Raw genomic sequence first — 15,571 nt, 5'->3', positions numbered from 1 at the left:
ACGGCGCGGAATTAGGACTCTCTTGTCCCCGCTTGACACTTGGCATGTCGGTGGGAGTAGAGTTCAGTTTTTGCGGCCTTTTTTTTCTTTTTTTCTTCCTTCAATTTGCCAATTTTAGATCAAAGTTGGAAGGTTCGCCCTACAAATTAATTCAACGTTATCGATTTCTCCAAAGTGCGAGGGAAGATATTGTTATAAATTTTAAGAAATATAAAGTAGAATGTAAATGAGTTATTGTTCAACTTAAAAGTATCTATGAATCACACCCAAAGAATATATCATATGAGAGAAATAGAGAGAAGTTATGAACAGTGAAAAATGAGTGTTTGGAGTTTTCTTTCTTATTAAAGAGTCTCCTATTTATAGGTATAGAAGTATCTTGAGAATAGGATTACCTTTAGGCTCATTTCCCATACAAAGAGATCTAGGGGCACCAAGATCATTTCCACAATACATTTAAATATGCCAACGAATGGGTTATAGGATGGTAGTGGTAATCCTCGCTCGTCGCCTCATTCTTATTCTTTCAGCACTGACGGACCAAACCACATGGAATAGTATGAAGGTCCCTTTGTCGAATTTGTTTATAGGCTGCCTCTGATTCTCTGGTTTGTTTGTCTCATTTGTCGAGGGATGAGACCTTTCCCATTCGGCTCATCTCATTCGCATCTTTCATACAACCCCCGCGATGGTCGTCTTGCCAAATAAACGAATGGATCAGCAAAGACCTGTTACAATCTCCTGGTTTGGAGTTGATTTCCTTCTTGATTGTTTAACTTAATTTGTTGATCGGGGCCTACCTCGTTTGTTGTGCACTTCCGTTTTGCATCAAAATTCTTATTGATATATATATATATATATATATATTCTTTTTTTTTTCTTTCAACAAAAACTAATGGTCGGAGTCTATGATACGAGGCCCGATCATCTCCCATGCGCTTCTAATTTGATGTCCACACCCTACACTTGAGGGGATTCGAACCCCAGACCAGAGGGGACTTACAACTGACAAGTAGATGTCTGACTAAATGATCTGAATATGCGGCGCATATATACATATATGTGTGTGTGTGTGTGTGTGTGTGTGTGTGACATAAAAATTGAACGCCTTTAAAATACAATTGTAGCCAAAGAAATTTTAAATACTTGACAAAAAGAGCCATCTATGTGCATTATTTTTTATTGATTAAATTTAGCTACAATTGTTATGGATCCTGCTATAACAATTAGCCAAGTGGCAAATAATAATAACAGTAATAATAAATCAAAGAACTGGAGATGAATATCTGCTGCTTGTAAATAGATTGTTAACTAACTTATTTCCAAATGGGAACTCATTTCAGATATTTCAGATCTTATTAAGGTCAAATTCAAATTGAATCGCGTATGATAAAACCACTTGACGATGCCCCTATCGTGAGGGCAAATTGGAAGATAAATATAAAAAATCAATTATATAAAATACTCAAATAAATAAATTGATTGAAAAAATCTTCTAATGTCACACCCCGAATCTAGAAGGTGGTGCATCCGAGATTATGAAAAGAATTTAACATGTTTTGTATTCTCAAAAGAGAAACAATATGCATGTAAAAAAAGAAAAAAATAAAAATAAAAATTATTTTTATTTCAAAAATAGGAGTCCAAATGATACAACTGAAAGAAAACGAGATAACTAAAAGAGTCAAAATGAAATAAAGAAAAAAAAAACTACCAAGCCCCAAAAAAGAAAATACAATAACTAATATGAAGCTATAAAAAAGTATCAAAAGTAAATCTAATTTTGGAAAATCTAAGTCAGTGGAGACAGTTTAGTAAGTGGTTGGGTGGAATCTTTTATATAAAATTATAAACGGTGAATTTGACAATCAAACTTAGTAAATAACAATGATTTTTTAAAACAAAAACGACAAAGAAAACAAGTAATGCAGTATGATCAATAAATATTGACAATTTATTATGTGTATAGCATAATTTTCAAAGACTATCACATGCTTAAGACAATGAATAAGAATGACTTTGACACATGCACTTTTATACAGATATGTACATACTTCAATATCAGGTCTTTTTTGTATAGATATGACTCATTAATTGTTTAACAATATCTGATATGACTCATTAATCATTTAACAATATTTGATATGACTCATTAATCATTTAACACTATCGTCCCCACATCAATTCCTTCAGCACCTTCTCTGGCCAACCAATATGCGTGCAAGTTTCCTTCCCTGTATATAAAACTCAAAGAAATATTAAGATTATATTTATCAATGTAATTTCTCTTATATTAAGATAAATAACCAGGTCCAAGGTGGCACTTTTTTTTTTCAACAGGAGCTCCAAAAGTATAGAAGAATTTGTTTTAATGTGTAGGAAAGATCAATTAGAAGTAATAGCAATGTTCAAAGCTAGCATGACAGCCGTGCATTCTACTTCAATGGGGGAAACACCACAACAAGGAGAAGAGAAAAAATTAAAACATTTCCCATAGAAGTTTCTAAAAAAGCCAGCCTCCCGCGCCTCCCTCCCCTCCTCCTCCTCCTCCTCCTCCTCCTCCAGCAACTACCATCAGTATTAATCTTCACCCACCTAGGAAGAGGTGGGCACCATTTAACTAAAATAGGTAAAATAGTAGCTTTACTCAAAGTAGACCTAGCAGACTGAATGGAGAGAACACCAACAATTCCATCATTAGTAACTCTTAGAAACATAAGCCACAATATATAAAATGATAGAGTTAATAGCTATAGGAGCACCCTTATGTTTACAATAATTTTGGGACATCCATTTAAACCACATAACCACATAGAGAAAAATCTCCCTTAAACTCTTCCCTAAATCTACTGACATCCAGGCGTCAAAACATGCATTCAGTTCCCTTCAAGATGAGGGTTTTACTGTTCCAAAATGATGCTCAAGAGCTTTCCATATATGTATAGAATATGAGCAATGAAAGAAAAGATGGTTAGCTATTTCTTCCTCCCCATTACATAATGGACACTGAGAATTCAATCTTAGCCCATTCAGTTTTAAAATATCATCATAAGGTAAAATATTGTGCAAATGTCTCTAAATGAAGAAGGACATGGCAGGTGATAGTGCTCTACACCATAATTTTGATCTCCACTATAATTAATTAAAGTGATGAAGCTCTTAATAAAGATACCTAGAAACAGAAACATTCCCAACATCTTCAGCAATAGATCAATTTTTTTTTATGTGTCTATTGGAATTTTGGAGATGAGGACGGCCTTGTTGCCTAAAAATCTTGTAACTTAAGGAAATTCCAGTTTCCTTCTACCCAAGAAATCAGAAACCAGCAAATTTTAATTATCCATATTTCTCATATTTCCCAGCTCCTCCTCAGACCACTGATCATGCCAAAAGGAAACTTTCCCCACTCCAATATCCCAATAGACAAAGTTTTTAGGAGTTAATATAGCATTAAGTAGAAATTTCCAAAGCTTAGAGGCCCCATCTCTCCACTCCACCAAAGATGGGTGGGAGACAATGATACACCTAAAATATATAGTCTTTTTATATACATTTTTATACCTATTTTTGAGATATTGTGCTTTAATGAAAGGTATTTGTGGGTTTTTCTTTCATGTACAATCAAATGGATAAAAAATGATAGAATGAGTGAAAAAGGATCAAATTTGGAGCAAAAATAAAGAAGGTGCAAAAAATTAACTAAGGTGCCTAAGTGCCCAAGATCAGCGCTTACGCGCCAGTTATTCAGAGAGAACCATGCCTAAGCACCAGGTACCCCCGTGCTTAAGCATCAAAAGTAGTTATTTGATGATTCATTGAATTTGGACTAATTTTTGAAGAGTTTGAAGCAACCCTTGCTAAAAACGTGGGAAATAATTAATGGACATGAAAATTCATCCAATTGGCTTTTGAAAGGAGGCAACTTCTAGAAGATTCATTGAATGGAGACACATTTTGAAGAGACACCAAGAAACCTCTTGGATTTTTATAAAAGAAGATTTGAATCATCAAAGGAAGAGGCCAATCCACATCCAACAACCATCATTCATCTAAGTAACCACTGCCGACCACCTTTTATTTTATTTTGAGTTTTAGTTTATATTGTGAGTTTATTAGTTTATATTGTGAGTGAAGGAAGAGAATTCAAAAGAACTTAAAGACATTTGGTGGAGAGAAATTTGAGATAAGTTTTTATCTTTGTGGCTACACTTGGTTTTAATTCAGATTTCTTGTTTATGTGCATGATTTCTAATTTAAAGTTCAATTGTGGTTGTGTTTTCTCAATAGATTATGAGTAATTTTCTTTATCTTTTTCCTTAAAATGATAAGTTATTGAGTGTTAAAAGGGAGTTGTGTGAAGTAAGAGACTTTAATGTTAGAAGAAGTTGTGATGATTTTAAACCTTATACTTCATTTACTTCTTGATTTGACCAATTAAGATGTGAATACCTATTGTAAGAACATGTAAGATCCAAGATGGTATTGTCTCAATCAACAAATGATAGGAATCACATTTGATTTCATGGATGAGAATGTAGTTCATGGGGTTGAGTGCAAATAAATAGGGAAATAAACTTGAAGGGTATAGAATTAAAGAACTTTAGAGTGACAGAGTAAAACCCTAAATTTGATTTATAGTTTTAGGTTTTGATATGAGATGTTAGCCCCCAGGTGGAGGGAGAAGAGGGGACTCAAAAGCTAGAGCTAGTATCTTCCCTACCTAATCGATCTTTACAACTATTCAAACTATAGATTAGCCAATGTTCTTTGTAGCATCTCTAGTAAGGATAAAGAATATTATTGCTTATATTTGAAACAACACAATTAGATTACCTCATAGTTTACCTCCACAACAGAATTTCTATACTTGTTACAGATTCATGATAAGAAAAAAGATATTTTATTAATATTGTCTTCATCTGATAAGTACTTAGTTAAATTAATTAGTTGCTTACTTTATTTTAAATTATCAAAAATTTACAAAAAGAATTGAACTTTCATTCCTATTTTAACATATAGAGTTTAAGTAAGAATATTTTGCTAAGTAAAATTTTGTTATCTAGTTTCTTTTGTTTTGTGAAGTTGCATACTGTATTTATCCCCGTGGGTTTGATATTCATGGCTTAATAAAAAATTTCTATATTACTTGATAATGATATGTATACTTGTGTAGTATCCCATACTGAAATATTATAATTTTATTCTTATTTTCTTCATAGTAAAGAGTTTACCAAGCTTTTTCTTTAGATCAAGTTTTTGGCTTTATTGCAAAGAAATAATTATTATTAGAGAAATTAAGCATAAAATCATATACATCGCAATTAACATCTTTACAGAAAGTCGGGATCAAGTTTCCAGCGTCGTTAATGGGATAATTAACAAAATTTATAAGGAAATTCTTAAGAAAGCAAAATTTTTACTTTTATAAAGTCTTAAATTTTTTTTACTTTTATAAAGTCTTATTTAAACTTTAAGATTTATTATAGGAATATTGTAGTGTTGTTTTTATATAAAGTTCTTGTTTGTGTGTTTTTATTTTTTTTTATATTTTATGTTTTGTTTTATTTTATGTGTTTTATAGTAATGTATGCGTGTTCAAATTCCACAGGGCTTGTGCCTTATGATTCTGAATTAGAAAGAACTATTAGAAAAATTAAAAAATTTAAAATTACTGAAAAAATTAAAAAATTTAAAGAAATGGAAAATCAAATAATCAAAACGCTGAATAGTTTAGATCTTTAAGAGATTATCAAACCCTACAGTGGATGAAGAGCATTGTACTATTCAAAAACCCGTTGTAGTGGCTAATTCATTTGAGTTTAAACCCGCTATTATCCAAATGGTATCAAATAATCATTTTGGGGGAGCACCAACTGAAGATCCAAATTTACATCTTACTAATTTTCTAGAATTGTGTGCTACATTTAAATAGGATTGTGTATCAGATGATGTTATAAGACTTAGATTATTTCCTTTCTCACTAAGGGATAAGGCTAAGGCATGGTTACATTCGTTATCACCTGGATCTTTCAGAACTTGAGGTGATTTAGCGTAGAAATTCCTTACAAAATATTTTCTACCATAAAAAAACTATGAAGTTTAGAAGTAATATTACATCTTTTTGTCAATTTGAAGAGGAATCTATTTATGAAGCATGAGAATGATTTAAAGAACTTTTAAGAAAGTGTCTACACCATGCTATACCAGATTGGTTAATAATTCAAACCTTTTACAATGGATTAGTTGGATTTCTTAGATCTATTATCGATGTCGCTGCTGGTGGTTCATTGATGTCAAAACCATTTAATGATGCTTATGCTTTAATTGAAGGGATGGCTACAAATAATTTTCATTGGCCCTCTAAAAGGGTGAATCTTAAGAAAGTATCCAATATTCATGAAAGAGATGATTATGCAATGTTAGCAAATCAAGTTGATGTAATTTCAAGGAAGTTAGACCAATTTGGAATGAATTTTTCTCAACCAATAGCAATGATTGAAGAGAATTTATTAGGCCAAATGGTAGATTCTCAAGCATCATCAGAAACTTTGAATGTCATAAATAACAAGCAGAATAACCCATATCAAACTATTATAACCCATGTTGGAAGAACCATCCCAATTTTAACTGCAATAATACTTCTGGTGGTAATAATCAGCAATGGGGGAACAAACAAGTAAACACATTGAGAAACTGGAACAACCAAGGGAATAGTAATTATAGACCTACTTATCCTTCAGGTTTTAACAGTACTCCACAATTTAAGGAGAAAAATTTGTATGTAGAAGAAGTGGTGTTATAAATGGGAAATCAGTTACAAAGTCAAGGAGCTATAATAAGAAATATTGAGAATCAGTTAGGATAAATAATAAATTCAGTAATTAATGGATCCCAAGGAATATTTCCTACTAATACAGAAGTAAATCTAACAGATCAAAATAAAAAGCAAGTAAAGGCTGTTCAACTTAGAAGCGGAAGACAATTTGAAGGTAGAGTTCAAAAAGATACTGATGTAGAGAGAAAAGAAATTGAAGAGTCTGAATAGGATGTTCTTAAAGGTTTAGAGAGACCTTATTCTCCACTTAAAGTTAATTTTGAAAAACCACCACCTCTGTTTCCTCAGAGGCTCCGTCAACAAAAGTTGGATAAACAATTTTCAAAATTTCTAGAAATTTTTCAGAAGCTTACAATTAATATTCGATTTGCTGAAGCCTTAGAACAAATGCCAAGCTATGTGAAGTTTATGAAGGATATTCTTAACAGGAAAAGAAAGTTTGAAGATAATAAGACTGTTGCGCTTATTAAGGAGTGCAGTGCTATAATTCAGAAAAAGCTTCCTGAAAACTTAAGGATCCAGGTAGCTTCACAATTCCATATGCAATATAAGATAAATTTTATGGGAAAGCTTTATATGATTTAGGTGCTAGGATCAACCTTATGTCATATCAATATTTGAAATATTGGGATTAGGAGAAATATCCCCTACTACTGTAACTCTACGTAACTCTACAGCTAGCAGATCCAGCTAGCAGATCGTTCAATAACATATCCTAAAAAAGTTATAGAAGATGTCTCAGTGAAAGTGGATCAATTCATCTTTCCTATTAATTTTATTATTTTGGATATGGAGGAAGATAAGGAGATACATATCATTTGGGAGAGACCATTTCAAAGGGGAATTAACTATGCATCAATGATCAAACAATTACATTTAATATTTCCAAATCAATGAAATACCTTGTAAAAGGTAAATGATGAATGCTATAAAATGGATGTTATAAGATACTTAAGTGAATGTCATTTCAAAGCAACCTATGAAGAAAAATAAAAAATGAAAGAGTTAGAAATGAGCAAGAAGAGGAATTAGATCAATATGAAGATTTCTATAAGGAAGATTCAAATTATGTTCGAAAAAGTTTTGAAGAAGTTTTGAAGTTTTGGACGAGTTTTGAAGTTTTGGACGTGACAGAAAAAGATACATCTTTTTGTCCATCAATTGAAAAACTTCCTGAGCTTGAGTTAAAGTTACTTCCTGAACATTTAAAGTACGTCTTTTTAGGTGATTCCTCAACATTACATGTTATAATTTCCTCAAAATTATCTTCATAAGAAGAAATGAGTTTTAAGAAAATTTTGAAGAGTTACAAGAAAGCTTTTGGATGGACAATTACTGATATAAAAAGTAATCAGTCCTTCAATTTTTATGCTTATAATTTATATGGAAGAGAACTACAAACTCAGGGTTGATCCTTAAAGGAGATTAAATCATATTATGAAGTTATGAAAGAGGTTGTTAAGAAAGAGATTTTGAAGTTGTTAGATGCTGGAATTAGCTACCCTATTTCAGATAGTGCATGTGTTAGTCTGATTCAATGTGTTCCTGAGAAAGGAGGAGTACTGTGACTATGAATGAGCATAATGAGTTAATACCAACAAGATAATTCACAGGATGGTGAATATGCATTGATTATAGAAAATTAAATCTCGTCATAAGAAAAGATCATTTTTCACTACCCTTTCTAGAGCAAATGTTGGATAGACTAGCTAGGCATAAATACTTTTGTTTTCTGGATGGATATATTGGTTATCATGAAATACAAATAGCTCCTGAGGATCAAGAGAAACAAATTTTACCAGTCCTTATGGTGCATTTGCTTTTAGAAGAATGCTCTTTGGTTTATGTAATGTACCTGTTATAGTTCAAAGATGTATGATGACTATTTTTTGTGATTTAATTGAAAAAGGGATTGAATTTTTTATGGATGATTTTTTAGTTTTTTAAACTTCATTTGAATCATGTTTAGAACATTTATAAAAAAGAACTTAAGCACTATGCAGAAACAAATTTGGTCCTTAATTGGGAAAATGTCAATTTATGGTAGCAGGAGGAATTATTTTGGGACATCAAATTATTGTTTCACCAGATTAGGAAAAACCATTTGAATTGATGTGTGATGTGTGATTATGCTATTCGAGTTGTTTTAGGACAAAAACATGATAAGGTTTTCAAAGTTATCTACTATGCTAGTAGAACTCTTAAAGAAGCTCAAATTAATTACACCACAACTGAAAAGAATTATTAGCAATAGTATATGTTTTGATAAATTTAGATCATACTTAATTAGAACTAAATGTATTGTGCATACTGATCATTATGCTATCAAGTATTTAACAAAAAATAAGGATACAAAACCAATATTTATAAGATGGGTTTTTCTTTTGCAAGAATTTGACTTTGTGATAGTAGATAAAAAGGGAGCTAAGAATCAAATTGTTGGTCATCTGTCCGGACTTGAATTAGAGAAACCTATCTAACTTGAAAAAGATTTTAATGAACATTTTCCAGATGAAGAATTGTTCAATATTAATGAGTGGTGTGTTCCCTGGTATGCAGACATTGTGAATTTTATTGTTAGTTATATTATGCCCTATGGAATGACATACCAACAAAAGAAGAAATTTTTAACTGAAGCTAAGACTTATTTTTAGGATGACCCATTTTTATATAAGCAAATAAAGGATCTTATTATTCAAAGATGTGTGTCATTAGAAAAAACTTATAAAATTATCCAAAAATGTCATAATTCTGATTTCGGGGGACATTTTGGTGTTGATAAAACAACATACAAAATTTTGCAATCTGGATTTTATTGGCCTACAATCATTAGAGATGTTAACATTTATATCAAAACTTGTGATCGATGTCAACGAGTAGGCAATATTTCTAGAAGAAATGAAATACCTCTCAATTATGTGTTAGAAGTTGAGATATTTGATGTTTGGGGATTAGATTTCATGGGACCATTTATATCATCTTTCATAAATTTATATATACTATTAACAGTATATTATGTACCCAAATGGATAGAAGTTGTTGCTTTACCTCAATGTGATGCTCAAAGTGTTGCAAAGTTTTTGAAAAGGAATATATTTTTTTAGATTTGGGATGCCAAGACTGATCATAACTAATGGGGGAAGTCATTTTAAAAATGCAATGATGGAGAAATTATTAAAGTAATATCATATAAACTATCGAATTGATACTGCTTATCATCAGACAAGTGGTTTGGCTGAATTATCCAACCTTGAAATTAAAAGAATATTGGAAAAGTCTGTGAATCCAACTAAAATGGATTGGTCAGTCAAACATGACTATGCTTTGTGGGTTTATAGGATTGCATATAGAACTTCTATAGGAATGTCCCTATACAGGCTAATATTTGGGAAAGCTTTTCATTTACCAGTTGAACTTGAGCTTAAAACATATTGGGCTATTAAAGGATTTAATTACAATTTAAGAGATGCTGCTGAGAAAAGACTATTGTAATTAAATATGCTTGAAGAGATAAGGAATGAATCTTATGAAAGTGCTAAGATTTACAAAGAAAAGATGAAGATGTGGCATGATCGGAATTACTAAAAATTTTGAGCCAGGACAACAAGTTTTGCTTTATAATGCAATGTTACGATTATTTTCAGGCAAACTTAAGTCTAGGTGGATGGGCCCATTTGTTGTGATGAAAGTTTATCCCTATGGAGCTGTGAATATCAAAGATCCTAAAATTGATAACATATTTAAAGTGAATGGTCACAGACTGAAACCATACTTTTTAGGTGACCAATTTAAATTGAATGATCTTATGATGTTGGGTCAACCAGAATAAGCACTGGTTACGTCAGGCTGACAACATAAAACTAAGCGTTCTATGGGAGGCAACTGATCCCAGTTTTCTATATAGATGTTTATTGCGATGTATGTGATTATATGTTTGATTTCCTTAATAATGATTCTTACTTTGCAACAAAGTCAAAAACCAAAAGCTAGGCAAATTTTTCACTATGAAGCAAAGAAGAATACATTTATAATATTCAAATATATGATACTACACAAGTATATGTATCGTTATCAAGTAATATAGGACTTTTTGATTAAGCCTCAAACATCAAACCCATAGGAAAAACTGGCAATATGCACTTTATAAAATAGGAGAAATTAGATAACAAAATTTTACTTAACAAAATATTCTTACTTAAACTTAAGATATTATAATAGGAATGAAAATTTGATAATTTTTGATATTTTTGATATTTGAAAATAAAGTAAACAACTAATTAACTTAACTAAATATTTGCAAGATGAAGACAATATAAGTAAAATATTTTTTTCTTTATCATGAATCATTAACAAGTATAAAAATTCTATTGTGGAAGTATTCTAAATGTGTTGTGCCAAATAGGAGCAATAATATTCTTTACCCTTATTAGAGATGTTATAAAGAAATTGGCTAATCTATAGTTTGAATAGTTTTGAAGACCGGTTAGGTAGGGAAGATACTAGTTCTCACTCTAGAGTTCCTTCTTCTCCCTCTACCTGGGGGCTAATATCTTGTACCAAAATCTAAAACTATAAATCAAATTAGGGATTTTATCCTGTCACTATGAAGTCCTCTAATTCTACACCCATGAAAGTTTATTTCCTTTTTTATTTACACTCAACCCCTATTGACCTCACTTCTGGTTGAGGTTTAGTTTTCCCTCTTTAGTAGCCTAGTGTCTGGCCATACGACTTTCCTGTTGACTATTTCTAGAAAACTAAAAAAGGAACCCTCACCATTAGAAACTCTAAACTCTCTCTTGCCTCTTTACTCAACTTGAAGTTCTACATATTGTTCCTAACCTCTAGCACTTAGTAGGTGGGTTCAGTATGGAGGATCTCAAGGAGAGTCCTTATAGGACGACTTGACCTTAGGGTTGACCCTGGGTGTTGGTCTAGAGCTAGTTCACTCGCTTGCACTCATAATCACCTGGATCCACTCACAACTCTAAATCCAAAATTGTTGACTTTGATCCTTTGATCTTTTGGGAGACTCATGTAAATGATCCATTAGACCCACTAGCCCTAGGCTAGGGTTTAGCTAAGACTAGTGCATAGAGTACCCAAATGGGGATGCATTGGTCCATAGCCCATATAAGGTGGTTGACACCCTAATTCCACCAAAATATCCAACTTAGCATTTTGCCCTCAAATCCACTCAAACTACCTTATACCCTTGAAATCCTAAATTTGACAAAAATCCCCAAATTCATCCAAAGTACCCAAAATTCTTAAAAAATCATTTCAAACTATTTCAAAATACCCAAATTTCTCAAATCCACCAAAAAATTTCAAAATTTATAAAATACCCTCAAATTTGCCAAAATTACAAAAATACCCTTGGCACCCCAAACTTTCGCAAAATATCCAAAATCACTTAAAATCTCTCCAAAACCAATTGGGACCCTTCAATTGAACCTAATTTTTCCATTTTGACCAAAACCCCCCAAATTGCCTTTAATGACCCAATTTCCCAAAATTCATCCTAAATGTCCATCAATTTGGCCCCAATTCCCCTCAATTTCAATCCTAAAATCAAATGAAACTTTCATATGATCAATCCAAATCATATCCAAGCCTAATTGACCCATGCTTTGAGCTCAATTTTGATCCAAATCAAAACCCCCAATTTTAACCATATGACTTAACCCCACCAAATTAAACCCCATAGTCTAATCAATTTGCCCCAATTTGAATCCTAAACTCTTCATAAAAATCCTACACATCAAATTGGACCTACACATCAAATTTACACATCAAATTTGACCTTTAATTGGCCTTGGTCAAGCCTCAATTTCACTCAATTTCAACTCACATTCAAAATTCCCAAATTTGCACCAAATTGGCTATATTCAAAAATTCCACCAAATTGAATATCCAAACCCCAAAATTGGCACCCAATTGATGTTGAAAACTCTTTATAACATTCCTATAAACCATTTTAAACCATCAATTTGAACTTAGCCCAACCTTAGGCCAACCTAGACCCAAGTCTAACCCAACACCCCTAAATTGACCAAATTCCCAAAAATCCTCCAAATTGAACCTCCAAACTAATTCAACCTCCAAACTAAAATCCTCCAAATCAATTCAAAAATCACTCCAAATCTTTTATAAACCTCTTATGACAATCATCTACATAATATTGATCAATCAATTCAGCTCAATGTCATGGATAGCCTAACCAAAACCCAATTATCCATTTGGACCCAAATTGGACCCATGCACCAAAATTGACTTAGCCATGCCTAAGCCTCCAAATTAATGACACCACAACCACCAAATACACCCTATGGACCAGACTAAACCCACATAAACTAGCCAAGATGAGATATGGACCAATGGTCCCTTGATTTAAGGGATTTCACCCCATATTTGGCCTAAACTCAAATATCTCGGCCATTATCACTTACCCTTAGGAGTTAACCATCATTAAGCACCCTCTGGCCTCCCTGCGCCAAGAAGTGACCATACCTTGACCAGCCATCATCTCAGCCGCGGGAAAAAACCAGCCCAAGGGAGACCCAAGTGGCTAAAACAAAATTAAACCTCCCTGACTTGACTCACTCCCATTGGCCATTAGAGCATTTCTCCCCCCCACCTCAACAAGCTTTAGCACCCAATTCCCAGCCTTGAGCTCCACCAGACAGCCATGGCTATAAATGGAGCTCTCCACAGCCAAGGAAGAGAGTGTTGGGAACCTTAAGGAAACTTTGTCAAAATCTCACCAGAGCTTATCCAAACCATCTCAAGTGCAATCCCCATACTCTCAGCCACTAATAGCCACCCTTTATAGTCAATTTCTCCACTAAAATTTGCCCTAAAACTAAGACAGATCTCTCCAATCCACCACAGTGCACCAAACTTCAATTAATTGTGCACACACCATCCTCATAGTGTAAGAGGCTGATTCCCCACAAAATCCCCCTCTGAAATAGCTTCTAGGATAGCTGTAGACCAACACCTGAAATCCACCTTGGTCAAAATTGTACATAGACAATTCACCAAGGCTTGAGAATTCATTCGGAGGTTTTTTGGGTCCAATCAAAGCCACCACAACCATCTGATTGAGGCCTCCCCTCTCAGACAAAGGTATTAAACCTCAACCCTAATCTGAGCTTACTTTGATTCTCCATTTATAATGATTTGATTTCATACATGATTAACCATATAGATGTGTTTTTCTTGAGCAGATGAAGGTTTAGAAATAAACACCATGTGATTTGGTTGAGTCTAGGCAAAGATCTTAAGGTTTTAGTGTGAACGGCTTACGAGTTAGGTCACTTGGGGATGATAACGGAGAGCCGTCTGATCACGTGTGTATCCAACCAACGGAGGAGATCAAGTCGGACAAGCAGATGGTCCATAAACCGCGGGCTGCGTGGCAGCTGAGGTGGATGGCAGTGTCAAATGGGACACGCCGCGTGTGAGTTTGGAGCAGCCGTAGGTTGAGTTGGCGCCATTGAGTTGGCGTCACGCTGGATAAATAGAAAAATATGGATTTTTGAATTATTTTAAATGCTTAAACTTCAAAAATCCATATCTCTCTCTAGAAAAATCATAAAAATAAAACAAAAATACTCTCTTGCTCAGTGAACAAAGGAGAATAATGTGGACTAAGAATAAAAATTATTTTCCTATTCCCTAATTTTTAATGAATTAAATACCCTCTGTGTTATTTCAATTCTCCATGACTAAATATTACTCACCAAGGATTTAAATTTTGAGAGTTCATTCCTCATGACAGAGGCCATGTCTTCTGAATTTTCCAAGGTTAGAGGACATCTCTATGATTCTATGCCTAATTTTCAAGCTAAGGTGACTATTTTAGCTATTTTAATTATATAAATCAAAATATCATCTAGAAAATTATGGGAATAATTTTAGTAGGTTTCATATGATCAGAGAAGTCTAGGAAAAATATCATGATGATTTGAATTATCCTGTAAATTTCTATATTTAATGAAATGTAAATATCTTGTGTGAATTTTTGTAAATTATGTGCTTATCAAAAATTGGCAAAATTAATTCGACATTGTTTATAAAAATCATGTTTACTCATTGTAAAAATTTAAAAATTATTTGATTAAGTTCAGATATTAAAGTTGATTTTCTAAGGAACCTTATATTTTTTACAAAAATAATTAAATTAAATTAAATACACTTGAAAAAATTATGAAATGTGATTTTTTTAGTTCCTTGTGATCAGAGGCACTTAAAAAAAAATAAAAATTGATTTTTAGAAAATACTTAATTTTCAAGCCTTATTTTGAATTTTAAAATAATTAAAAATAATTAAAAATCCTAAAATATCAAAATATTTCAAAATATGTCTAATTGTCCTCTGATCACTTGGGACTCGTTAAATTTTTTTTTTCCTAAGTTAAAAATAAATTTTAAATGGCCTAAAAGTGGATTTTCTTCATTCTCCCATTAAAATAATTATAATAATTTAATTCAAAAAATCATGAAACTTTGTCTAAGTATTTCTCTGATCTAGAGAAACCTCTAATAATTTTCTCACAAATAAAACTTTATTTTGGAACATCAAATAAATCAATTTCTAAAGAATCCTTTTTTCTAAGCTTAAATAAATAATTAAATCAAATTAAATTTTAAGAGGTCCACACATTCTCCTCTAGATATTGTAATTACCTCATGAATATGACATTCTAAACCCTCAAAATCATTTGAGTT

The sequence above is a fragment of the Phalaenopsis equestris genome, unplaced genomic scaffold (assembly GCF_001263595.1).
Source record: "Phalaenopsis equestris unplaced genomic scaffold, ASM126359v1 Scaffold212352, whole genome shotgun sequence".
Classification (NCBI taxonomy): domain Eukaryota; kingdom Viridiplantae; phylum Streptophyta; class Magnoliopsida; order Asparagales; family Orchidaceae; genus Phalaenopsis; species Phalaenopsis equestris.
Note: the sequence above shows the minus strand (reverse complement) of the source record.